Source organism: Athene noctua, chromosome 13 (assembly GCF_965140245.1).
Source record: "Athene noctua chromosome 13, bAthNoc1.hap1.1, whole genome shotgun sequence".
Lineage (NCBI taxonomy): Eukaryota > Metazoa > Chordata > Aves > Strigiformes > Strigidae > Athene > Athene noctua.
Genome location: NC_134049.1, coordinates 17598372 through 17622676, shown reverse-complemented (window position 1 = coordinate 17622676; position 24305 = coordinate 17598372). Strand labels below are relative to the sequence as shown.

Here is a 24305-nt window from a genome sequence, read left to right as displayed (position 1 = left end):
ATTTCATACAACTATTTTGTGGGCTTAACCTTTAGCAGTGTTTAAAATTGCACATTATATTTCAGTGTTGGCTGTATGCAGCAGACATGACCTTTTTTCACTACCTGCAGTGCTTTTACATTTCTATTTTAATTTTGCTGCACTGGGATGTGTAGCAGAATTGTTATAGTTTAAATGTAACTATAGTCATTTAGACAGTTATTAACCAAAATTATCATTAGAGCATTAATCAAGTAACTACTATCTGAATGCCCATTATTTCTTTAAGCCTACTTTGGATAAATGGGCTGATGAGCTTGGGAAAACTGTAGGCATACTTTTGTGGAGCTTGTGTAATTACCAGCAAAAAACTGACCTTCCCCTGTGCTGATGAAATCCATTACTCTGTTACATAGGACAGAACTTAGCAGCTCTCCCCCTGCTATGTTTGCTTAGAAGATTGACACAGATTATCATCCAGTATATCCGCTAGATGGATGATGAGATTGGGAGAAAATGTAGCAGCCATTTGCACTTTCTGAACTGGACTTCATAGCTTTTTAGATTCAACACGTCATGTTGATACGGTAGGTCTTCAGTACCAAGTAATTTCTCTCATAACATGTCTGCTGCAGAGCATGGAGAATATGGAGAGGTACCCAGTTTAGTCCTGCTGCAGCCATTGCATACAGATCATCCTGCTTCCACGGTGACCAAGCCAGTGCTTATGCTCTTACCACTCAGGGCACTGCCCCTAGCCAGCCAGGGCTGGGGAACAGCTGCAAGGCGACCTGTCTCCCACAGTGGCACAGGAGTGCTTACACAGAAGCTTCCCAGCCACCTCTTCCACATTGCTCAAACATGTCCACAATAATTCTGACAACTTTAAATCTCCATTTAGGGGAAAAGCATGTGTATACAATCAAGCATGGGAACTGTCCAGCTGACTTTAATGGGTTTATCTGTCAAGCCGATATTTAGGTACCCTGCTTGAATAAGTATTGGAGCCCTGGTTTAATCCTGCAAATTGTATTGGAAAAAGTGTTCGTTACAAGAACTCTTCATGGAATCACATTCATCAATGTATATAAAGATAGGATTTAGCTAGTAGTACAACCTTTCCTGGTGTATTTCCAGACTTAGGAAAGGTGCATGACAGTAGATCAGAATAAGAAAATGTCATCTTCCTAAACCCATCCTGGCCTTCATCAAATTAATGATATAGTTTTATTTAAACAGATGCACTTGGATTAATCAACCACTAGATAGAGCTATGCTATATAGAAAGGACCTCACTGAGAAGTCTTACACTAAAATTCATATTTTCCATAGAAGTGAGCCAAAATAAGGACCAATTGTTGCACAAGACAGATATGGCAGGAAAAGTTCTTTCTCCAAGATACAATAAAATCCCTCTCCCCCTTAATAATACAATGGATGGATCTTTTTCTGAGTATACCTTATAATAAGACTTCAGTGAATAGTCCAATTTAATTCCCATGCTTTAATTATTAAATCAGGCATATCTTTAAATTGCCACCGCAATTAATTTTTAATCAAGCAGTCATCATAGAGCTATTTTATCATGACTGTGGACAGGAACCTTGAAAGCAAAGGTTGCGTTACCTTTCCTCTTTTCATTCCCCACGCTCCCCTTCTCCCTCCCTCTCCCACCTCCCCCGGTGCTCAGAAATGCTCACATATTGATCAAAGGGTCATAAACATGAGAAAAAGAAATTACTTATAATCTAATATAACTCTGAACCAGCATAAGATTGATCTGTTTAATGATTTATGTGATTTTTTTTTTCCAACTTCTGTAATTTATAGTGCTAAACTTACTTTTGAGTTTTAAGATTTATTTATTATAAAAGTTTGTTAGCAAAACAACTAATGACGGGTTTAGTCTTTTGACTGTGTTTCAAATTTTGTTTGCCAAAGTTGTACTGAACTGGTACAAAAGCTACACTAAATGCATGAAGCTATGGAATATAGTATAATTCAGGCTGAAGGATATGTGAAAGTTGTAGGGGAGCTGAAAATGTGTGGATTTGACAACTTCTGCTGGCACTAAATACTACTGTAAGAAAAGGACAAAAACAACCTCCAAGAAAAAAAACCCCACACCTGCCAAAACAGGTATGGGTGATATTCTGTAGCTTTCAGCAGGTATAGGCATAGCACAGACATTGACTATACAGATTATTCCATGTTTATTCTGACAGTGTGCATCAGCCATGAACAGAAAGAAATACATCTGGCTGGGTATTTCTTACCGACATGTTCAGTTCTTGGCTTTTATTGAAACAGTTCCAAAGTGCAGGACTTGGACCAGTTCAGTGGGTATGTCTTGAAGCTATGAGGCCATAATAATTAAATGATTTTCTAGAAAATTCCTACATTTAATTTATTTTCATTTTTTCATTTTCTGTGGCTGAATTAAGCAGAGTTCTTAATACATACTTTCTCAGACCCAAGCAAAATTTTTAATAGCTAGTATTATGAGTATGCGTTTCATTCCATTTTGTTCTCAATTCTTGCCAATAAAATGGCATTCAGCCTGCTGGTTGAGTGGATTTGTGATTCTTTTCAAGGATCAGCCATGGATTAGTGAAGTACAGCTGGTCTGTTTCTCATGCCAAGTAGTTTTGGCACACTTTTTTTTCATTTTTAATGTCCTTCTCAAAATAAATCCTGCCTCTCTTTCTCCCCCTTTTCTGGGGATTTGTTCTTGTTCAGTAGCAAGCTTCATCTTTCACCAAACTCTATGTTAATGAGGCTGAGCAAACAGGCATTGCTCAAATGACTCTTTACCAGAAAGGGAATTTAAAGAAGTGGCCCTAGTTTAGTTTAACAAGTAAAAATTTGTTCATGGTTAATGAGTCTAACTCAGTGGTGAGTGAAGCTAGGTTTTCAAGCTACCAGTCTAAAATACCAATAATCTTACCATGAGGATGGTATCATAGAATGATATAATGATTTGGCTTTGAAGGGATCTTAAAGATCATTCACCCCCCTGCCCTGGGCAGGGACACCTTCCACTAGCCCAGGTTGCCCAAAGCCCCGTCCAACCTGGCCTGGAACCCTGCCAGGGAGGGGACAGCCACAGCTTCTCTGGGCAACCTGTGCCAGGGCCTCACCACCCTCACAGGGAAGAATTTCTTCCTCAGATCTAATCTGAATCTCCCCTCTTTCAGTTTAAAACTGGTACCCCTTGTCCTATCCCTACACCCCCTGATCAAGAGTCCCTCCCCCCTTTCCTGTAGCCCCTTTCAGCCCTGGGAGGCCGCTCTAAGGTCTCCCCGGAGCCTTCTCTTCTCCAGCTAAACCCCCAACTCTCTCAGCCTGTCCTCACAGGGGAGGTGCTCCAGCTCCTTTGAGCATCTTTGTGGCCTCCTCTTGAGCAGGTCTGTGTCCTTCTTTTGGGGGCCCCAGAGCTGGACCCAGCACTGCAGGTGGGGTCTCACAAGAGCGGAGCAGAGGGGGAGAATCCCCTCCCTGTACCTGCTGGCCACACTTCTCTTGATGCAGCCCAGGATGCAGGTGGGTTTCTGGTCTGCGAGCGCACACTGCTGGGTCAAGCTGAGCTTCTCATCAACTAACACCCCCAAGTCCTTCTCCTCAGGGCTGCTCTCAATCCATTCTCCACCCAGCCATGAAATGTAGAATACATGAGACTTCCAGCTAATAAAGCTGTCTCTGTGCCATTCTGGTAGCAACCAGAGCTGTAATATATTTACTCCAGTTCAGGATCTATGTTCCATATCCAACTGTCATTTAAAGTTGCAGACTAGAAAGTTTAATATTTCTACTACCATGTAGAGAGCTATCAGAGTTTCTGAGCATTTTATAATAAAACTTTTAAGTATTTAAGGTTTTGTTGTGGTTTTGTCTTGGTTTGGTTTCTACTACCTCCCATAGTTACAAGCTGATTCACCTTTCCTCTGTCAAAGATGGTACCAGCCACAGTAAACTGTAAAACTTGCTCTCTGGCCTGGCCATTAAAGCTTAACCCAGCAAGCCCTGCTGTGTTTGGTGCATGCCAAATTCCTTTTCTCTTCACCTAGAAGTACGAAGCATTTGAGGTAGAAGATAAAATAGAGGCACATATTCATGGCTTTATTTTTCCATGCAATTCTAGAAATCCTATTCAGTTCACTCACTTTTATATCTGTGGTAGATACAAATTCATTCTGATACATACAGCAATACTTGCTGATATTGTCTGTTACATTATTTCTTCTTATCCTTGTTGAATATAACTATACAGCTCAGTTGTGCCTTTAATGATTTATAACTTCTAACACCAACAATTTTCAAAATGGGTGCTTGATCTAGGATTTTAAATATACATAGAGCAACCCATTAAAAAAATCTTGATTTTGGAAGCTGTGAATCCTTCATATCTCCCACTGGGTAGTGAGGAGTGAGCAGTAGTTTTAAAAGCTCTTCAGATCCGGAAACTGAGGTGTGTTCATTCAGATACTTACAAGTTTTTCTGTCAAAAAGCATGTCCCACATTTCCTTAGAATTGCTTTGATTTTCCGTCATTTCAAGGTTCATTATTCAATGAATCAGAAATTTGTAATAGTGAATTTGTACATGTCTTTAAATACAGTAACTTCTATTTCAGCATTCTACGTCTGTTAGCTTTGCCTAGTTTCATCACAGCACTAGTCAGTGCTTAAGGCATCAAATGTTAATTAGTGCTCCCCATATAAAAACATGCCTGAAGAATAAAAGCAACCCAAGTCTGTCAGCAAGGAATTGCACTCCAGCCATCAAAGTGTGCAAACTCCTCATCTTTATTTGCAGATTTTTCAGTCAGGGTATTGTTGCTACAGGTAATAACTTCTGGAAACAACCTGGGTGGACAGATCCATTTTAGAATTCCCTGGTCATAGATTGACTTCGTTCAGTTTGTGATGGTGTTGGCAGAGTCAGAGGCTCCATGGTTCCTCTGCCAGCTGTCTTCTCTGTTAGTGACACTAAAGGAAACCTAATGTCACTTTTAGTATGGAGTCTGTGCAATGGAAAATGGGATATCTTTCAGTTACAGTAATGCTGATTGCTCCATGTATGTAAAAGCAGCCCACAGCTGCAGCAATGACCACATTAGCAATTTCTGCTGCAGTAATCGTCATTAGCATTCTCTGTTCTCTGAAGGACAAAGATGAATATTTGTAAGAATGACCATTTTTGCACTTAAAAGCAATAAATAGTTTGGATGGATAATGAAAAATGCTAGTAAGTTCTAGCAAGTAACTGCTAAACTATCAAGTATTTGTAAAGGTAGTTTAAAACTGGTTATCTGTGTAGGTAAGTATGCTCTACGAAAATTTCAGTACAACGCTTAAGTGAGTTGTCTGAATCTTGGCTCCTGCTTGGATTAATTTATAGTGAAAAGAATATGAATTTACTTTCAAGAAGTTCTCAAGTGACATTTTACTCTATTGCTGTTTCTGATACAAAACAGCTCTTTGCTGGAGAAGCAGATAATCGCTTAGACATTTAAAGCTATTGACAAGAAAAGACTGAAGAGAAATGTTACAAACCCCACCTTTCTCTGTTTGAAAAGTGAAGGTATTTGGTCTCTGTAATTTAGCTGTGAGGCAGAGCATGCTGAATTACAATGCACTTTCATCAACTCCTGCTTGTAGGTTTGCATTCTGCTTCTATTTTATTCAGTCTTGCATTTTAGTGCTTGAAAGCATTGATCATAATCCTTTCCTTTTTGAAGGACTCATTTAACCTGCAGCCTGTAACTGTAAATCACACATATTGCTTTCTTATTCAAAAAGGAAAAAAAACAAAGTCCTGAATGTTTCATTGTTTTTTTCCCTGACAAAACAATCCCATGCTGTTGTGCAAGGTTTGTTCGCTGATAGGGCTGAAATAGCATTATGGTAAAATAAAATGAAGATTTCTGGCAGCATTTTAAATAGCACGAGTCTATTTCCTATACGACACTTGTTTTAGAAAGCTATTTTCTTTCCCCTGTACCCTTCTTGAATGACTGCTGGGAGAAAAAAGTAAAATCTCATGCTAATGCTTTATGCCAGTGAGCTGTAACTCTGTAGTAATCAGTTTCATGGAACTGCACGTTCAGCAAAGTCAAACAGTGCTGAGAACATGTCCTGAGAGCATCCAGCTTAGCTTGAGCTTTGCAACTAAAAGGCACGAATCATCTTACCTAATCTTTCATGGGAACTTCCAGCCTCCAAAGCCAATAAAATAAGCACACTGATGCTTTCTTCCACTCCCTGAAAAGGCTTTTTTTTGGGGGCATAATTTATGTATACCTATATAATTTATATAGATGCATCTATCAGAAGCATGAACAAAGTAATAAATGTAATAAAAAGAGAGGCATACATAACACAAGGAAGAATCTGTTCCGTGAACAATACATGGTCATTTCACTTAGGAATTAAAGCATAGGCAAGCCACTACATGCAGAGCAGATTAAGAAGACATGATGAGGGAAGAGTATGTGTTGATTAATGATTATAATGCAACACTTGCAGTATTGATACAATAGGGTTCTCTTTTCTGTTTTTTAATGCTTGTCCCTGAGTGTCTTATGTGTAAAGTCAAATAGTAACTTTAATAAATACTTCAGTTATTGTGAATAAAGCTGATAAGGAAATGCTAGATTCTACCTAACTATAGGGTTGCTGATGATGGCTCTACTACAGGCACCAAGACTTGACAGGATATCTGTGCCTTCTTAAACTCCATGTGGCTGGATGCCCCTCCATGGGGTACTAGATCCAAGGATCTAGTACTCTTCTGGACCTGTTCAGGAACCCATTCAAGAAGAAAAGGAGTGTATCATTTCATGATTTTTCAGAACTATAATAGTTTGGGGATAGAAGAAGGTTCAAGGTAAAAAGAGACTCCAGCCTGTATCTCTCAAACCACAGTCTTAATACCAGACAAGCTAGGAAAACAGTGGCAAGCACTTCAGAGGAAATGGAGAAAATCCAGTGGGATGTATAGAAGTATACTTTGAAATTTTCTTGTTCACACCTGCCTACATTTATTGAGTACAGCAAGAAGGCAGTGGCAAAACTTTTACCTGACTTTCAGTAAAAGGGAACCAGAGTCATACTAGAGAATAACATCCTAAACAGGCTCAGGTAGCAGAAAGTTTAGATCTATATTAGGCTTTTTCTCTCTCTCTTTTTTTTTTTTTTTGGTTCCTTTCTCCAACCCCCTGCATCTTTTCGCTCAGAAAAGGAAGGAAAAAGTAATGTAACATGAATGCTGCAAACCTTCACTGAATGAACAAATACCATGCGAGTTAATGTAAATACATTAATGAAAACTGACAAGTATAAGGTCCAAAGAGAGTGCACCCACAAGCTCCCAAAGGAAAGGGAAAGCAAGCAGGAAGGCCATCCAAGAGCAGCTCTCATGGGTTTCAGCCAAGGAATATAGTTATCCTGAAGACAAACATACTCCAAATAACTTGATTAACCAGAGCACTGCAGTTCTGTAAGTGTTAACTTGTTGTGGTATAGCTTTGATGAAACACGAGAAACATTCACTCTTAAAAAGCAGTCTAAGAAGATTGATACACACTGTACATTCCAGCAGGATTATTACAGAACAGGTCTTGGAAAGGAGATAATGCCCCAGATTTCAGTCTACCACATGAAAGCAGCATAGATATGATTTCTACAGCTAGATTACCAGAGGATTTCTAAAGGTTTTTACAAGGTGTGTGTAACATATTGCACATGTACTTTAGTCCACAGAGATGAGGTCTATATTTATGCTCTGCTTTACAAACAAACACAAAAAATATCTGTCTCTGCCTTGGCAAGAGACCTCTCAGTCTCAATAGCAGTGCATGTTTGGAAACTCAGATCAGTAGTTTTGAGAATGTATTTTGTGCTTCCACATCTTCAGTGTTCACATCCTCACATTAGATCCAGGAAGGTACCAGACCTTTTGTAGGGAATGTGGATCCCTTATAATCTCTTCAGATGAAATTACAAGAGTCAGCATGGAAATAGGCACACAGATATGGTCAAGTCAGAACTTCTGCTTTACTCTGAAACTGTCTTCTACGTTTAATGAAGTCTCACATGCTAGACAAGTCAGAAAAGCAGTCTTGTGATGGGTATGTCAGTAGCACTGACTAGGAGAATGATCAGAAAAATCTGTTATTTGAACTTGCTTTTTCCTTTTGCTAAGAGAAACATCTAAACTAATTAATTAGAAAGAGTCTTCCACTGAGAATAATTCAATTTATTGCAAACTATACATTTGTTCAATATCAATTTAAATTAGTAAATGACCATTACAAAATTAGAGCTGTATTAGTATACTAAGCAATTCAAGATGTATCTTTTAGGGCAATAAGAGAAATACCTTTTAATTGGGCATTCTCTGAGTGTGTTTTCATGCAGAGTGAGTATACTACCTGAAGAACTACCTGAGTAGAACCCAGTGACTAGATAACAGTCTCCTCTTTGAAAAAGCTGTTCTGATTTGACTAAAACCAGCTCAGAAACCAAATAAACACCCCTTAGTATGAACAATTTTCTTCTATTTTATTAAAGGCATGTTTATCAATTCAGGTTTACAGCACTGAGTCCAAGCTTCATGGGGGCAATATTAATTTGCTTTTACTGGTATTCATGTTACTTAAATAACATGTATTTAGGCATTTTGTGTCTGTGTAAGAAAACCTAAGTAAAATAAGTCAATCGTGTCTTTCATTCTATAAGTAGAAAATTGACTTTTTTTCCTTTTTCTTTTTTTTCCTCTTAACCATGGCAGCAATTTGTGTAGCTGAGTGCAAACATCACACTCAGTTTAGTTTCGAGCAGGAGGATATTTGTGAAGCACATCTCCCACTCATTCCTGCTTCCCTTGCTTTGGTTCACAGCATGGAATGGTCTAACATGCATGAACTGGATTTCTTGTAGGTGAAATGAAACCAGAAGTTGCAGCCTGTAACACACCTAAGTGCACATCAGTTGCTGCTGGGTATTCGGTGCATAGACACTAAAGTTAATCTGAGAAAATTCCTCTGAAATAAGTTCAGATAGCCTGAGAGTACTTAAAGACTCTGTGTTAATACATGCTTAGAATAGCAGTAAGGGTTAAGCTTAGGTTGCTACTCTGTGCTTAGGTACCTGTTGATGTTTTACAGAATCACCAAGTATGTTGTTACCACAGTCTCTCTAGAAGGAAATAATAAAGCTTGGGGCTACCATATTTGAAACACATGCTTTCCTCTATTAAGGAGAACTTGATGAGAATGTCTTGAATAGAAAGATAGAAGATCATCTATATAAATTTTCATGCTGACTTGCAAACTCTGTGACTTCTCAAGGTGAAATAATGGTATTGTAACCTATGTTTTTCTTTTATCTGAGTGCTAGTCTGAGAAGGTTGGAAATGCAAGTTTAAAGGGTGAATTATGCATGTATGTCTCATGGCATATAATGAAATGGAGCATTTATTCAGGAACAGTTGCATTTGTTCAGCCACTACCACACTTGTTAGCAGAGAAAATATTTGCATAAAAATGTAAAACTAAATACACTAGGGAGAAAATTCCTAAAGACTTTTTTAGCAGTTGTGCAGCTGAAGATTACTGAAACTAAATAAGATTTAGAAATATTCCATCCCCCTCGCCCCCCCCCCCCCCAAGTAATTCTTAGAAGAATTAATAACTTGAGAATCTCTCTAACAAGAGTATTTACTGCTTGCTGGCATTTCTGTTTTAATTACTGAGGGGAACATAATGTGCTTGACAAAGCTGAAAGCTGCAGTACCTCATACTGTTTCAGCAATTTACTGTGATTTTAATTTATCTTAAGCCATGTATTGATCAGCAGGACCTGCATTTATGACAGTAGATTTCTATTCAATTGTTCCATGATTTAAGCAAATGCCCTTGTGTTAAAACCTGGATGTGAGCAGTCCAGGTAGGAGAGGAATCCAAGCGCCCGTTTCCCTGTGGAGGGGGTGGCATGGGTGGTATCGGTATGTTGCTGCTCTGAGTGATCAGCACTTTCTTCTTTGTTACAGCTCATCTTTGATGTCAGTTGTGCTTAAGCAGAACACACAGTTCGTTGCTGGTTTTTCCGTACAAAGCCTCTTCAAACACAAAGAAAATGGGGGAGGGAGAATTATGAAACATACAGTTGCCACTGTTGCTATGTGAAGTTTAAAAGCGTTTCCATGAAGGAGGAGTAGTACTTATGGCACTTGACTGAATTACAAAAACACTTATCTGTGGGTGAAATCTTGCCAAAAATAACTCATTTCCCTCGCACTTCTCACAGGATGGAACAGCCTTTCTTGCATTAGCACTAGATTAAAAAAAGCTGTGTTGATTTTCCTCTGTTCTGTTTTAAAAATACTCTTTCAAATTCTAACCACTTGACAGAACTAGAGGAATGCTGCACATGAGTTCAGAGATGAACCTGGGCAGTAAAGAAGGCAATTACTTTACTTAGTGACATGTATATCATCCAGAGAAGAACTGCAGTGATAATATACCAAAGTTGAAAGAAACCATCACATTTATTTTACAATCCTGTCCACCTAAAAGCACTCATTCCCTTCATAAGAAGCAATATATTTTTTTACAGGAACTTGATGTTTTCGGTGGATTGCAGATTGGGAATTTTTATACAAAGGAGGGAGTGAGAGGAATGTATTTTTTACTGCTGCTGCACTGGATGGTTTCATCAGATCCTACTTAAGGTCATAATAAATTTGCTGGGGATAATAGCCTGTACTTCAAAGTAGGCAGATAATTCCATTGAACATCCAAACCCATTTTGTGTAGAGATTATCACATTTCAATAAATGTAGCTTGCTTTATAGGAATCAGATTGGGAACTAAGCGATTTCTTACCACCTCTGTTCATGGACTGTACTGCTAATTGATTGTCCTTTAAGGCTTTTGAGTTGTTTATGTTAGCTGTTCAACACCTAGAATGCCTGAGTAATTCTTCACGGGTATTAAGAGGATTTATGACATTTTGTTATCAAACTATTTCTTCTTTGAGTTCATAAAACCCAAAACGCAACTCCGGGTTTTATTGGAGCTCTAGAGGCTACAGTCAGCGCTTTGTTTCAGCCCACAGTGCAGTAAGGTAGGTGAGAGCCATACCTTCTCTGTACCACAGCCACCTCACCAGCACCGTCTGTGTTGCAGTGAGACCTTGGGCTTAGAAGGGGAAAAGACTCCTGAGCAAAAGTTATAGTCGCTTTTGGTGCGAATGTTGTTCTGCCTCGGGTGTTTTCTCACTGACTTCAGTACTTTGTTTGAGCCTACCAGATCATTTCATGTATGCCTTTCGTTTGTGCTCAGGTAGATATATATCTGGACCAAATGCTAACTGCTGCCTCCAAGCAAAAAGGAAAATAACCAGAGGCAAAGATACTTTTAATCTAGTTCATGCATTCAGTCTGTGGCCAATCAAAGCATTGCAGTGAATGGTCATGAATTTTGCTGCTACAAAACAGTATTATTTGGGTGGTTATGCATAAATAACGCTATTCCGTTTTCATGTGAACAAGCTTGTCATAAGCAATCCAGCCTTTCATCTTTAGCCATTCCTGACTGAGTCTCAGCTAGCTTATTTTTCCTCACAGGAAGATGCTGTCCCGTCATTTCTTATCTGTTTTGACATCCATATCCATGACATCTGTATTAATGCTCATCACAAGTTTCAGTAGCTCAGTAGTGTTGCATCCTGTGAACTCCTAGTCATTGGTTCAAGATTTAATACAGCTATGAAAAAATAAGTGATTCTTTGAGCTGTAGTTTATCTTGGTTATGATAACAGGCTTGGCTTGTAAGTAGCATTTGGTTCCTCTCAAATGCTAAAACTCGGGTCTCAAGGGGATTTTGGTACTAGTTTTTGTGGTTCCTCCCCCACCCTTTCTTCAACATTTTCTTAATTATATCACATTGTAATGATTGTTCATTTTTTTATGACTTTCCCATTTTTACTTGACTTCCCATTTTTACATTATTTATTTTCCCAGTTTACTGAGACATTTTAAATTTGGATTTGGTCTGATAATGACTGTGAGGAAGATTACAATGTATTTCCTAGGCATTTTACATGTAGTCTAGCTCAGTTCTTACTTGTGTATAATTTTACTTGTAGTTTTGCAGAAAAAAACCTAAAATATTGCATCTTTTTGCACTGCATTTTGGCATTTCATGGTTCAGCTCCCACATTTGCTATCCATAAATTTTACTTTTGATATATGAATGCACTAGGCTCTACATGACATTGGCTTGCTAAATCTTAGAGAATGCTACATAAACGGTGCAGAAGAAAATAAAGGGAAATTATTTCCTTTCTACTGGACAAATTAATTTGCTTTTATTAGGGGAGTAGTTTCAAGACAGTAAGTATCTGAAAAGAAATTATATGTTGTCTGTCTTTGTATTGATTTCACTGATAGAGACACATTTGGGAGAGACCAGGAAGTGCATCAGATCAGATCAGAATATAATGTATTTTGTCTTTTTGTTAAGAAAAGGCTGCTATTAGCTGCATTCAGTAAGTGAGCTATCACTAGCATTCAAACATGCTAGTGAAAACTTATCACTTGGAAAAAGTTATATTTACTGAGTTTCCAATTATCATACATAAATATAACTCATTACCCATGTATTAGATTTGCAGCAGTTGTAATAAAGCCATAACAACATGTTACTTTTTGAAGAGAAAGAAGTTGTTTGCTATCAGTGAAGTGAGTGTATTTTATTTTGGTGGTGGGAGTAATAAGGGCATGTGTTAAGAGTGAGGTATGGAAATAAAGCTTTTTTTGGCATGGACTAATGCCTCTATATTGTATGTGAAGATATTGTTTATCTTGATAAAACCAAATTCATCAGTTCTTCATTCTGCTTACTCCCTGCAAGCATGCAAGTATGAGTACCATTGGAAAGCAAGGGAATTTTTTTCTGAGACAGTCACAGTGAGGGCAGCAGAGAGATGCATATCTTTATCCCTTTCCTTCACAGTGCATTTATATCAAGCCATGTCACAAAACAAACTCCAAGTGCTGTGAGCCTTCCCATAGTATGAGTGCAGACATCCATGAAAACTATCTTTTGTGTGGTGGCATTTTCTCTGAGAATGTAATTTTTTTCACTCATGTGTGTTATTCCTTTGAACTCTGAATGAGCACTTTGGCTGAACTTGACAGAATTATATATTTGGCATTAAATGCCAGTGATTTCTTCCTCCTACCATGCAGAATTTTGTCATAGGCATTTCAGACAGTAAGCACAGCAGACAGTAGGTTGTTTGCCCTTGACAACAGAAGTGCATGTTTATTAGGTTTTTAGCCAACTTGGTTAAGGTTTATTTTACACACAATGTGTATAAGTCCCTTTGCTTTTTACATGGCTGCTTCCTGCCCCACTCCACCCTCGAAACATGCTATTTCATTCCTACATTATTATTATCATTATCATTATTTTATCATTGTATTTTTATATATATAGAATGCTATCTTCTGATATCTGAACTACTATTCGGAACATTCTCGTTAGAGTGTAGGCATCCTGACGAGCTTTGCTTTTGCTTAAAACAACCAGTCTGAAATTTTTGGTTTTCAAAATTTTCAAAACTTGTTCTTTATTTGCAATAGCAAGTGAGGAAAATGTTCTTACTGCTTGCAGAGGGGGACTTTGATCTCGGTCACCTTAAAGAGAACACTTTGACAGCTACAATTTTTTTCTTTTGGGTAGCTGCACATGGCTTGGTTATCTTTCATCAGTCTCATTACTTAGCCTGAGGTGCCGGAGCAGTTACGGTGTCGTAGAAGGGATATGCTGGCAGGCTTGCATGCCTATGAAATTTCCGTTAAGGGAAGAGTGAGAAGAACTTGCATTTAATTTTTAAAAATATTGTTCTGTCTCAGGTGTACATTTCTATCATTGCTGTTTGAGATAACAAACGGAAGAACAAAACACAGAGGCATGATTTCCCAGTATCGATCCCTAAACCGTGTCCTGTCTTCCAAATGCAGGTACTGTAGATACAACCTTCATTCTTGCATAAGGGATGGCTGAGGAAAACTCATGCATGAGCAAAAAGGAATTAATTCCTTTTTAACTTATGTTTCTGTAGAGAACCTACCCAGAGAAACATGCCACACTGCATGTCTGAGTTCCATTTTCAGAAAGGAGTTAAATGCCCAAATCACTTTTTTTTTTTTAAAAAAATACATTTTCTGGCTTATATATTTGATAATATTTCTTGCAGTTTGTCCAATAAGTCTATATCTTCTAGCTCACAGAGTACACCATGTTCCAGACAACAGAGGCATCCATAAAGGCCACTATGTCAGAAATCTGGTTTTCATTGGAAAAAGAAACATCTGTTTACCTTATTGTGTGTCCTCCACTTCTATGCTCAGCTTTCAAGAATGGTGGGTAGTGGCTTTGAGACAATCCCTTTGCTTGAACAGAATATCAGACAGCTTCTGCAACAACTGGAACTTAAGCTTGATGTGATTTCAGAGGTCAGAACTAGCAACGTGATTTTGAAAGCACAGAAAAAGAAATTTATACAACTGTGGACTACACCGTGATATGTTTCAGTGTCTGTTGAATACATTAGATAGAAAGTCATTAAATTTAGTGAACTTTGGATGAAGGCTTCAAGTAAAAATTTCCCTACATGAAGGAATGCTCTGTATTTCCATTATTAACAGAGTGCTGTGCCCCACAACTGACGTAGTTGCTTACTTTCCTTTGACTTCGTGCTCTCTTACTAGTATCTTGCTTGCCTCAAAATTTACCATTTCCTCAAACAGAAACAAAGTCCAAAACTTGTTTGGCATTGTAGTTTTCCAGAGGCATGTCTAATTCTTCCATACCCCATTGCTGTTTCTCATGAAGTCAGCAGGAACTTTGTCTCATTGGGAAGAGCAGGGTCTGGTTCTAAAACCAAGCTATTTCAGCTGCATGCTTTGGCACTTAGGGCAGGACAGAAGTCGAAATGATGTCTGTAAAGTATTTCTTTGCCAATCACAAATGGGTATATGTTCAATACCTGGGAGGTCAGATACATGAACAGTGAAACAAGATTAGAGTCTAGCAGGCTACTTGCCTGCACAGTGCAATGCTGCAGAAGCAGGGAGTTAGGCTATCTTTAGCTCTAGGTAGTGTGACCCTTAGATGTGATTCTAGATGTCATCTATTGTGTTATGTTGGCACCTGGCACAGCAAGACAAGGTAGATATTTGAAAGTTAGAGCAGAAAAAAGAACTACCTGCAACACACTGTGTCCTTTGCTATTGGTAATTTTAAAGTATTAGAAGATGCAAAAGAAGCCCTTTGCAGCAAAGGAATAAATTAAATTGACAAAAGCAACAGGGTATAAAAATGCATGTGATATGTAAAGTTACAAAATGAATGGCTTATTTACAACTTCAGCTGGTTTAGTACAGCATTTTGCCCAACTTCAAATTGTTCTAAAAAGGATTAGATATAATTAATGCTGTATGACCTCCTTTTTTCTTCTTTTCAAAGAATGTAGAGCTGTACATCTAATGAGGACCCCTGAAAGGACTATTATGTCCAATTGTCTCAATTATGCAAATAACGTTGATATTTTAGCAGAAGGGAGGGGATACTTCAAATTAAAAGTTTCAGCTCCTGCTTTAGCCTTTCTGCAGTGCCGGCACTTTCACAGCAAGTACATCCACTGTTTGAAGAGAGGAAAGGAGGTTTAACAAATTGGAGATTTGGGCACTATCAAAGTAGATTTGTTGTGCCTTGTTCCACCATGAGATGAAAATACCCTCTGGGCAGGGAGATGGGTCATGAGACTTCTAAAGGATTACCTTCAAAGGGAGTCATGAGATTGGTTTGAACAAAGAAGCTGCTCACATGCTTATCATATGAGATTCTCTTCTTAAAGTGGTGGAAACCCATCTCCTTGGGAATTCTCATGAACTTCAGAGAGACTGAAAGTCCTAACAGTAAGATGAATGAGAAGTCTGAACAATAAACAGAAAGATGGGACAGAAGCTCAGAGTTAAATGCAATTTATTTATTCTAGATGTAATTCATCTTTCCAAACTCTGAAACACTTCCAGTGACAAGCAGGTAGGACATGATTTTAAATTATGTTTCGTTTCATTCCTGATCACCTTCTGCTTTGCTGCCTTTTTTAGCATCGATACGCATAATTGAAATTTGCACTGAAGATCTGTATAGTGACCTATGATTGATTGGAGAAAGATAATTCAGTTGAAATGACAGTATTCCGATTAGACTACTTTCTAGATTTCTCATTTATTTTAAAAGACGTGAAACCTGAAGTACTAATTGCAAGAAGACAAAATGAGTTTTCAAGTCCAAAAATGTGTCTTGAAACATTACAAAAATTAGAACATTGCTTGGGTATGACTATAATAAGATGAAGAAATGGTGGCAAAGAGAGGTTAGGTGAAAACATATCTTACACATTTGAATGCTAGTTTAGAGCTACCTCTGCAGCAAATGGGGATGAAGTTCTGAGAGTTTTGTTGTTTTGTTGTTTTGGTTTTTTGGTTTTGGTTGGTTTTTTTTTTTTTCTGTAGGTTGGGACTTTGCTTTGTTTTGGGGCTGTTTTCAGTTTTCCAAATTAGCGAGTAATACTTTCTGAAGTTTGCTTTTGGCAACAAGCCTTCTGATAAGCAAGCCTCTTTCCGTGTGTGTTTCCAATTGAGTTTATCAAGGTCCGATAGTAGGGGAGGTATTATAGAAATCTTAGAACATAAAGGGGCATAATTTAGGGTGATTTTCCTTACCCCAGTGAGGGTTGCCAGTAAAGGGGGTTTCCCCAGTGAAAGACTTAAACCAAACATCAGCAGCCCCATCACATTTACATCAACAATGCTGCTGTTGTCATTTGAAGTAATGCATTTCTGCCATAAAGCATCTTGGGCTCTGAGATGAGAAGTCTCTATGAGAACTCCCTCACCAAGATCCAACCTACATGTGATCCCTGAGTATTCATGTACCAATCTTTCAAATGATTGGGAAGCCAAGGAAGCTCAGTTTTGGCCCTTGTTACCTACCCTCTAGCTCTTCAAGTCACAGCTCCAAAGAATGATGCTCCTTTCCACTCTTCTGTCATTCCTACACCTTCTGCTGTAGTGCAGCTGGGGTCTTGAGGAGGGACATCTCAGAGTACTCCCCTACCAAGCCAGAGACAGCCATGAACACAGCTTCTGGCCTGTCCAAGTCTCCTTTAATTCCCCTAATTCAGGCTTTAAAATTTTTCATCCCCATTTTTGATAACAGATTAAATCCAGTAAACTGAAACCTTTATAATAATTTTTCCCCACTACCATTTTAATTCAAACGGTAGACTGCAGCTAATATTTTAAAGCCAAATATGTTAATGAGTTATATGTAATATTTGACAACTGTAAATTATACTGTATAGCAGTATAGGCAGAGTATTCCCTACATGCTGTTTCCTGCACTGTTTTATGATCTGTTGAAGCTAGATGTATTCTTCTCTCTTTTTAGAGAACGATGTGTTGCACACCATGTAAAAAAGTCCAGGAATATTGATGGAAATACTCTTTTCTGGTTCTGTGGCACTTATTCTTTTCACTCACATCTTCAAGGGTTTTATATGTGTAGGGACTGAAAAGATTGACCAAATTTTCTAAAAAGTTTTTATCTATAAACTCATTTGAAATTTCCCATTGCCGTCACCCTTTTAATTATTTCAGTCCCGAAGTACTAAAGTTTTCAGGTTTCCAATAAATGTTGACAACTTCAAGTATATATAATACAGTGTTTTAATAAATGTTTTAATAATATTTAGTGTCTTCAGGAAATAATTTAACCCTTGATTTCCAATGCTTCACTGGATTTCTAAAAGATTTTAAGATATATTGTGCAGACCCTGCAGCCCAACAGTTAAATTAGCTGGAAATACTTTCTTTTTTTGAAAATGATAGAAAGCAGCAGGGTATAAAATGGGGCTGATTGTGGCATATTCTGTTAAAGCGTATATATTTACTAATGCCTGGAAAATAATTGCTTTACTGAGTGTAAAATTAGCCACAGCAAGCTGCAAATTTTCAACCGTTCAAACTGTTTAACAGAATTCTACTTGGAGAATCTTGCTTTCAGGAAAAATGTATGTACTGCAAAGAAATGTTAATTTCTTAAGAGTCAGATTGGCTCACTAGTATTTTACACATATTTGCAAAAAGAGTGCACATTTACAGAAAGCAGAAGAGAAAAGTAAATATGTTATCTTTTCTCAAAATATGAATTTGTTCAGCATCTCCAGATTTTAGAGAATTCTGACATATACATATATTGCATTATATCGCAAATATAGAAATTCTACTTTGTAGTAATTTTAAAGTGTGTTTTATTAACATGCCTAGCAGTATGCCTTAAATAGTGGCTTTCTTTCATCACATTTTGAAAATGTCAGTAAACTAAATTCTCCAAGCCTACCTGTTTAGTGAATTCTGAACTTCAAGTAGTACAAATTAGAACTACATTTAGAACAAACTCTCATAGATAAGTAATATCTCACACAACATGTAGTTATTCTCTTAAAATGTTTTTCCTTCATGGTTTGCCCTGTTCCTTAAAAAAAAAAAAAAAAATAAAAGATTATAAGGTCTCAAACCATCTTATTACATCATGGATGAAAAGTCAGCATGTTTAAATGGCTTATCAGAAGTTTTGTAGAAGTTATGTCTGAACTAGTAACTCATAACTTGTTACATCAAACAAGTGCTTATATTTTTAACTTCTTTTCCAAACAGCACATTTTTGATAATTTCTACTCTAATAGCCATTATTCTTCATAATGTGAACTTGGATGACCCAGATCTCTCTCAGATAGAAGCAATATTCTAGTCCAGTTCAATGTTTTTTGCATCTGCTTCATTAAGTACAGGTTAGTCTTTTTTTGCGTGCATAATTAACATCTCTTGACACCATTTTCTAAAATGCAAATAACCAGGAGAATTAAGCATGTGGGTAGTTTTAGTTAGAACTACTCATAGGCTTAGTTTTGTAATGAGGGAAGTACCTTGTTATGTTGGTTATGATTTCATAAGTATTGATGAATTTCACAAAGGAAGATCTTCTGTTGAGGGTGTTGAATCACATGGGTTTTCACTGTAGTAGCATTTTTCTATTTCAGGTCAGAATATCCTGTATTAAAAGCTCATAGTTAAGAGTAGTTTAAGAGAAATATCACACATGCATATAATCTGGAAGCATCCTGACTTCCGTTAAAACCCTATCTAGCAAAGTCTTTATGATAGAAAGGGCACGTAATTGTTACAGTGCAAAAATAATTCCTGAGCCTTGTCAGAGCTAGATACCAGATATTCAAATAAGAATTATTAGCAAATTATCTCATAGACATAGAAGAAATTAGTAATTACCAGGCTACTTTGCTAGCATCATGTTAGAGGCTGCTTGCTGTTTATCCCTGCTCTTCCATTCTGCTATACTGGGACTCCTGAGAATAGTTATTTGTAGGCAGGGGTGACTTCACTACCCATAGATAAAGTTTTTCAGCTCCTTCCATCTTAACATCTTGGTTTGTGTTTGCTATAACTCTGCCACTCATTAAAATCTTGGAATAAAACTGGCTATACGGAGCATGTGCGGGCTGAAGGTTTGGGGAGGGAAAAAAATCCAAAACAGATCTCAGAAAGGAGGCTAAGTACAGATATGTATTTGTGTTCCTCATCTCCCTAGCATCTAGAACAGAAGGACTGAGGGCAAGAGGAGGATTTGGCAAGGTAATAACAGAACTGGAATAGGTAACAAATGGAGATTATACATTATTCTTAACATTTCTTAGAATATCTCCTCCCTGAAATTTGATACAGTAAGGGATGGGACTGAGCTGTTGCAGGAATGGCTTTTGTTACCTTAAAGAGTGGTAGATGTGGTGTGTAACCTGGTCACTGAGTTTCTTTGTGTTCCATGCAAAAAAAAATTTCTCCACTGCACAGCTACACAAGGTATGATCTTTGCAGGCAAGCACTGAGCCAAGCTGTCCTGCAGTATGCTCTAAATGGTTGTTTAGCTGCTTTATTTTAGTTGTGTTAGTACATAGTTACATTAATGCTGAGCTGTGCCCAAGCAGCTGTGCCTGCCGCTCAGTAGGGTGTCTGAGCTCGTCCAACACACTTTACTAATGTGCCTCCATGGACGTTGTGCTGGAGCTGGGTATATCCAACCATGTCAGAGCAAGCCAGGTCTGCTGTCGTGTTGATGTGAACATCTCTAAGCCTCTGGGGGATAGCAGTGTATCTCTAAGAGATGCAGCACAATTGTGTTAACTTTGAAAAGAGATCTTGTTACTTCCTTTTGTAGACTGTGTCCCTAAGTTAGTGAATGTGGAGAGAAATTACTCATCTTGTTTCAGCTGATGTTTGCTGCATGCCTCACCAGCAGGCCAGCAGCACACAACATAATGAAGGCATGAAAGCTCATTACAGCTCTGTGTGCAGCGTAGCACTACTTAGAGTTTCCACATCATCAGCAGGAGTGATGTCTGGCCTCAATTTGAAATAACAACATTGCTTACTGTCTCTGCCATCCTGCCTGTCTGTGTGCTAATCTCAACCACAGAGCAAATAGTTCCCTGACACAGTTGCTACAAGAGCATGGGTTCAAATTGAACCATATGAAAAATATAGTGGGATGAGAATAAGAATTGTCTTGAGGAAATAATATTTTATTTGAAAAAATCTTACAACTTCTTGATGCTATAGTCATTAGCAAACAATATAAGAGATCCCCTTTCTGTTGAATAGTTTTGTACTTCATATTCTAACAATTGCCAAAACTGTTCTTTGATGTAACTCATGCAAACTAAGGGTTTGGAAATTTAGATTCACAAACAGTCTCTCTGTTCTGTAGTTGGGGACATTGTTCATGGCTCTGGCTCCCTAGTGACATAACACATTTAAAATAGCATTATGGTTTTGTGCCTGGTATTTCTTAGCAATGAACAATGTTTCAGTAAAATCTTACCAGTTCATGAGAGGCGACAAAATTGGCTATTGACATTTGTCACATAGTTTGGAGTATTTTTCTCCAAGCAAGAACACTATTACTGGGAGCACAGTTGTTCTGGGTCGAACTAATCACCTGAAAGATTGATTAATTGGGCACTTGGAAAAACTCTTCCTTCAAAGTGAAGCAGCATGATGGATAGTGTAATTGGGAGGTCGCATTTAAAGACAGCACAAAATAGAAATCTCTAGTATCTGTTTTTAAGTTCAAGATATCAGGGATTCTGCTGATAAAATGCATTGTTTTCTTATTTCTGCCAGTTGTTTATTGGGAAGAGTTCTTACTTGTTTCCTCTCAAGTAAGAGCTACTGAATGCAATTACCTACATGGCATTTACAAAAGTCTGTGCACTTGTTTACACAGTGTGGTGTTCCACCTCCAGATTACTTCTTTCTCTCACAATCTCATCAAAGCAAACATCTCTTTGCTCAAATCTGGCATAAATATCGCAGTTTAATTCTGTAGAGCATGCTGATTAAGTAATTAAGTAACACAGTTGAGATTTGACTTCCCTGGTGATAGCACCTTTTGCAGCATACTGCAAGCTAAAGGAGCATTACCAAGAAATGTTGGTAAGATGGTGTGAACAGAGTTACAGATGACTGTTTCCATAAATTACAATAATCAATCCACATCTTAACAAGATGTTGGTAAAAGTAATTTGTATTATTCCACAGATGTGAGGCCTGCTGCCCAGCCAACTCCATTTTTGTATTATTCTGTGCTTGATTTAGCCTGAACAGCTTTGTCAAGCCCTGTATTATGCATGGCATACATTCATTTGGTTCCGTGCCTACTCCCCCATTGCATCTGTGTGCCAGGCACTGGCTGCCGAGGCTGATCCCTGTACCTAGCTCCGTGCACCAAGCACTGCTGTTTTCATGCCCACATGTCTGCTGACCAGCTGTGCCTGGTACAAAGCAAAGCCTCACTGGAGTGCAGCAGCTGGGGAGCGTGTACTCTTTCGTAGGGCCCCAGGTGCCAAAGAGCTGTCCTACAGTGGGTGCTCTCTAGTTGCAAGATAAGGCCGAAGCCCCATCCCATCCTATGAGCAAGTCAAGCACACTAAGCCATCCAGCAGAGACACATGTCCCAGTCGCATGGAGTATCTCTCTTTGGAGATCATGGCAGTTGAGATGACTGACTACATTGGCTTTAGGTCTGTCTGAATTTGGGCTTTGGATATGCTCCAATGACACTATGACTCTCATCCCTGCCCTCCTTTTTCACCCCCCAAATTATTTCACTTCCTTTGGTGGTAGTTTTATCATTATGACCATTCACATATACTAAATACCACTGCTCTCCTGCAGAGGTATATGACAACTGTAACACACAGCTTTCGGTGGCACAATAGTGTGTAAGAGTTTGCAGTATGATGTTTCCAGTGGCTTTGCTCACCTGTGTTGATTCCCACTCTGGCTTTTTACCAGAGATGCGTTGGTCCAGTCCCCACCTGCTGCCCTTCCATGAAGCTGCAGTGAAAGAGGGATGTAGACTCTGTTTTGGTACAGCCTGAAATTCAGGCCCAGTACTTGTTCATCGAATGGTTGGTTATATATGAAATGAAATACATAAAATTTAATGTTAATTTAGCAGCAAACTGAAATTGTCTTGTGGTGAGAGAAAATTTTCTCTTCAGTTACTGCATGTCTGCAGCCCTAGATATGCACATTTCTAGGCAAATAGTGTAGTTTGCTTGTGATAGTCAAAGGACAACTGGTCTTTGTAGAATTACTTCTTGTGTTTATTAATGGCTATATTAGAAAAATAACTGTTTGTTTAGGGTCTTGGTGTTGTTAACTCATGATATACAAACCAACAACACTGATTTCCATTCTTTTCTGTAGGAGGACTTTCGGCAGCAGGATACCTTCTTTAATGCCAGAGATCTAACAAAACCAAACAGTGGAATAACATATATATCCAGTATTAATACTATTTCTCAGCAACATATTGACTTCTAGGCTGAATACCAAGAATTAACAGTAGTTTTGTTTTTATCATAGTTTAGGAGACCTGTTGCCAGTTTTCATAAAGGAGAACAAACATGCCACTGAACATCTGAAATGTGTTTTTTCAAAATCCGATTCTGATTAGTACATTAAGGATTTGCTATAATAAGCAGGTTTAGACTTCACCACTATCAACAAGTTGGGATCTTGCTTTTTTCTGTGTTTCTTAGAGTTGAATGGAAAATGTGCAGTGTGTTCTAGTGCCATAATCTTGCTGGCAGCAACTATTTGCCTGTCAGCCTAATACTTCCACTGGCTGTGAGTCTGAAAACTGTAGCTGATCTGTCATAGTCCTTTGACAATTCATCCATTCCAAGGCTGTTAAAAAGCACTTACTTTTTACAAACTCACAAGAGGCAGTATGTGTACTTATATTTTTCCTCAAGAAACCAAATAAATTTCAACCCGGAGAGAGAAATGTACAGAATCTGTAAAAAATAAGTGGAGAAAGTGCCTGTTTTCTGGCAGCAATGTTTCTGCTCAAGTATTTGCACTGGATTATAATAGAGCTTTGGTTAAGCAGATTAAATAGACAAAAGCAGTGAAACTTCAAAGGCTGACCAAATGTGCTGAGGTTTTATTTCCCTGGTCTGTAATGCCTGCTTTTGCCTTCCTCTCATTAGCACAGAAAAATAAGCCAGTAGAGCATAATGTGTTGTCCAACTGTAGTGCCTATAGTGGTTGATCTCTAACAGAGGTTTTAGGTGTGAGTATGTAAGGTTGTTTTCAATGTAGCAGTAGATAATAGACCTCCTATCGGAGGGGTTTTAAGAACGACTGCACAGCTGAGAGCTCAGCTGTATTGTGGAGCTCATTTTAGATACCAAGAAACAAAAGCTTCCTTCCAGACACAGATATTAAGTTTGTGTCTTAATCCAGTGATTAATTAACTGTTTATACATGAAGCATACAAAATAGCAAAAGAAACTGTTCTTTGGTATAAGCTACGAGAAATAAAGTAAAGCAGTACTCAATGACATGGTGTAGAAATCCAAGCTGGTTTGATATTTCTAGCTTGCATTTTCCAGTATTCTCTACAGAACAGTTAAATGTGCAGCATCTGTTGCCATTTGTATTTTGAAGAGTGTTTCCTGCACTGTGGGGTTGATTTTGGGCATTTGTGTCACTCAGTCAAGGAGTTATCAGAGACCAGACAGAAGTCTACAATTTTACTTGGGGAAAAAAAGAATATGTATAAAACATATAAAATATTAATAAAACCTACAGGAATT

General features: G+C 38.1%; 1 protein-coding gene and 1 long non-coding RNA gene across 11 annotated transcripts in view; one reads left to right on the top strand and one right to left on the bottom strand.

Moving 5' to 3' along the window:
- Nucleotides 1-24305, top strand: part of TRPM1 (transient receptor potential cation channel subfamily M member 1) — a 108627-nt gene that overhangs the window by 32207 nt on the left and 52115 nt on the right. The gene's annotated exons all lie outside the window — the stretch shown is intronic.
- The window catches only part of LOC141965723 (uncharacterized), a 65301-nt gene continuing 60050 nt past the window's right edge, over nucleotides 19055-24305 (bottom strand). For both annotated transcript variants that reach the window (XR_012634501.1, XR_012634500.1), the window contains one exon: nucleotides 19055-19174. This is a non-coding gene — a long non-coding RNA (uncharacterized LOC141965723). The remainder of the gene's footprint in view (nucleotides 19175-24305) is intronic.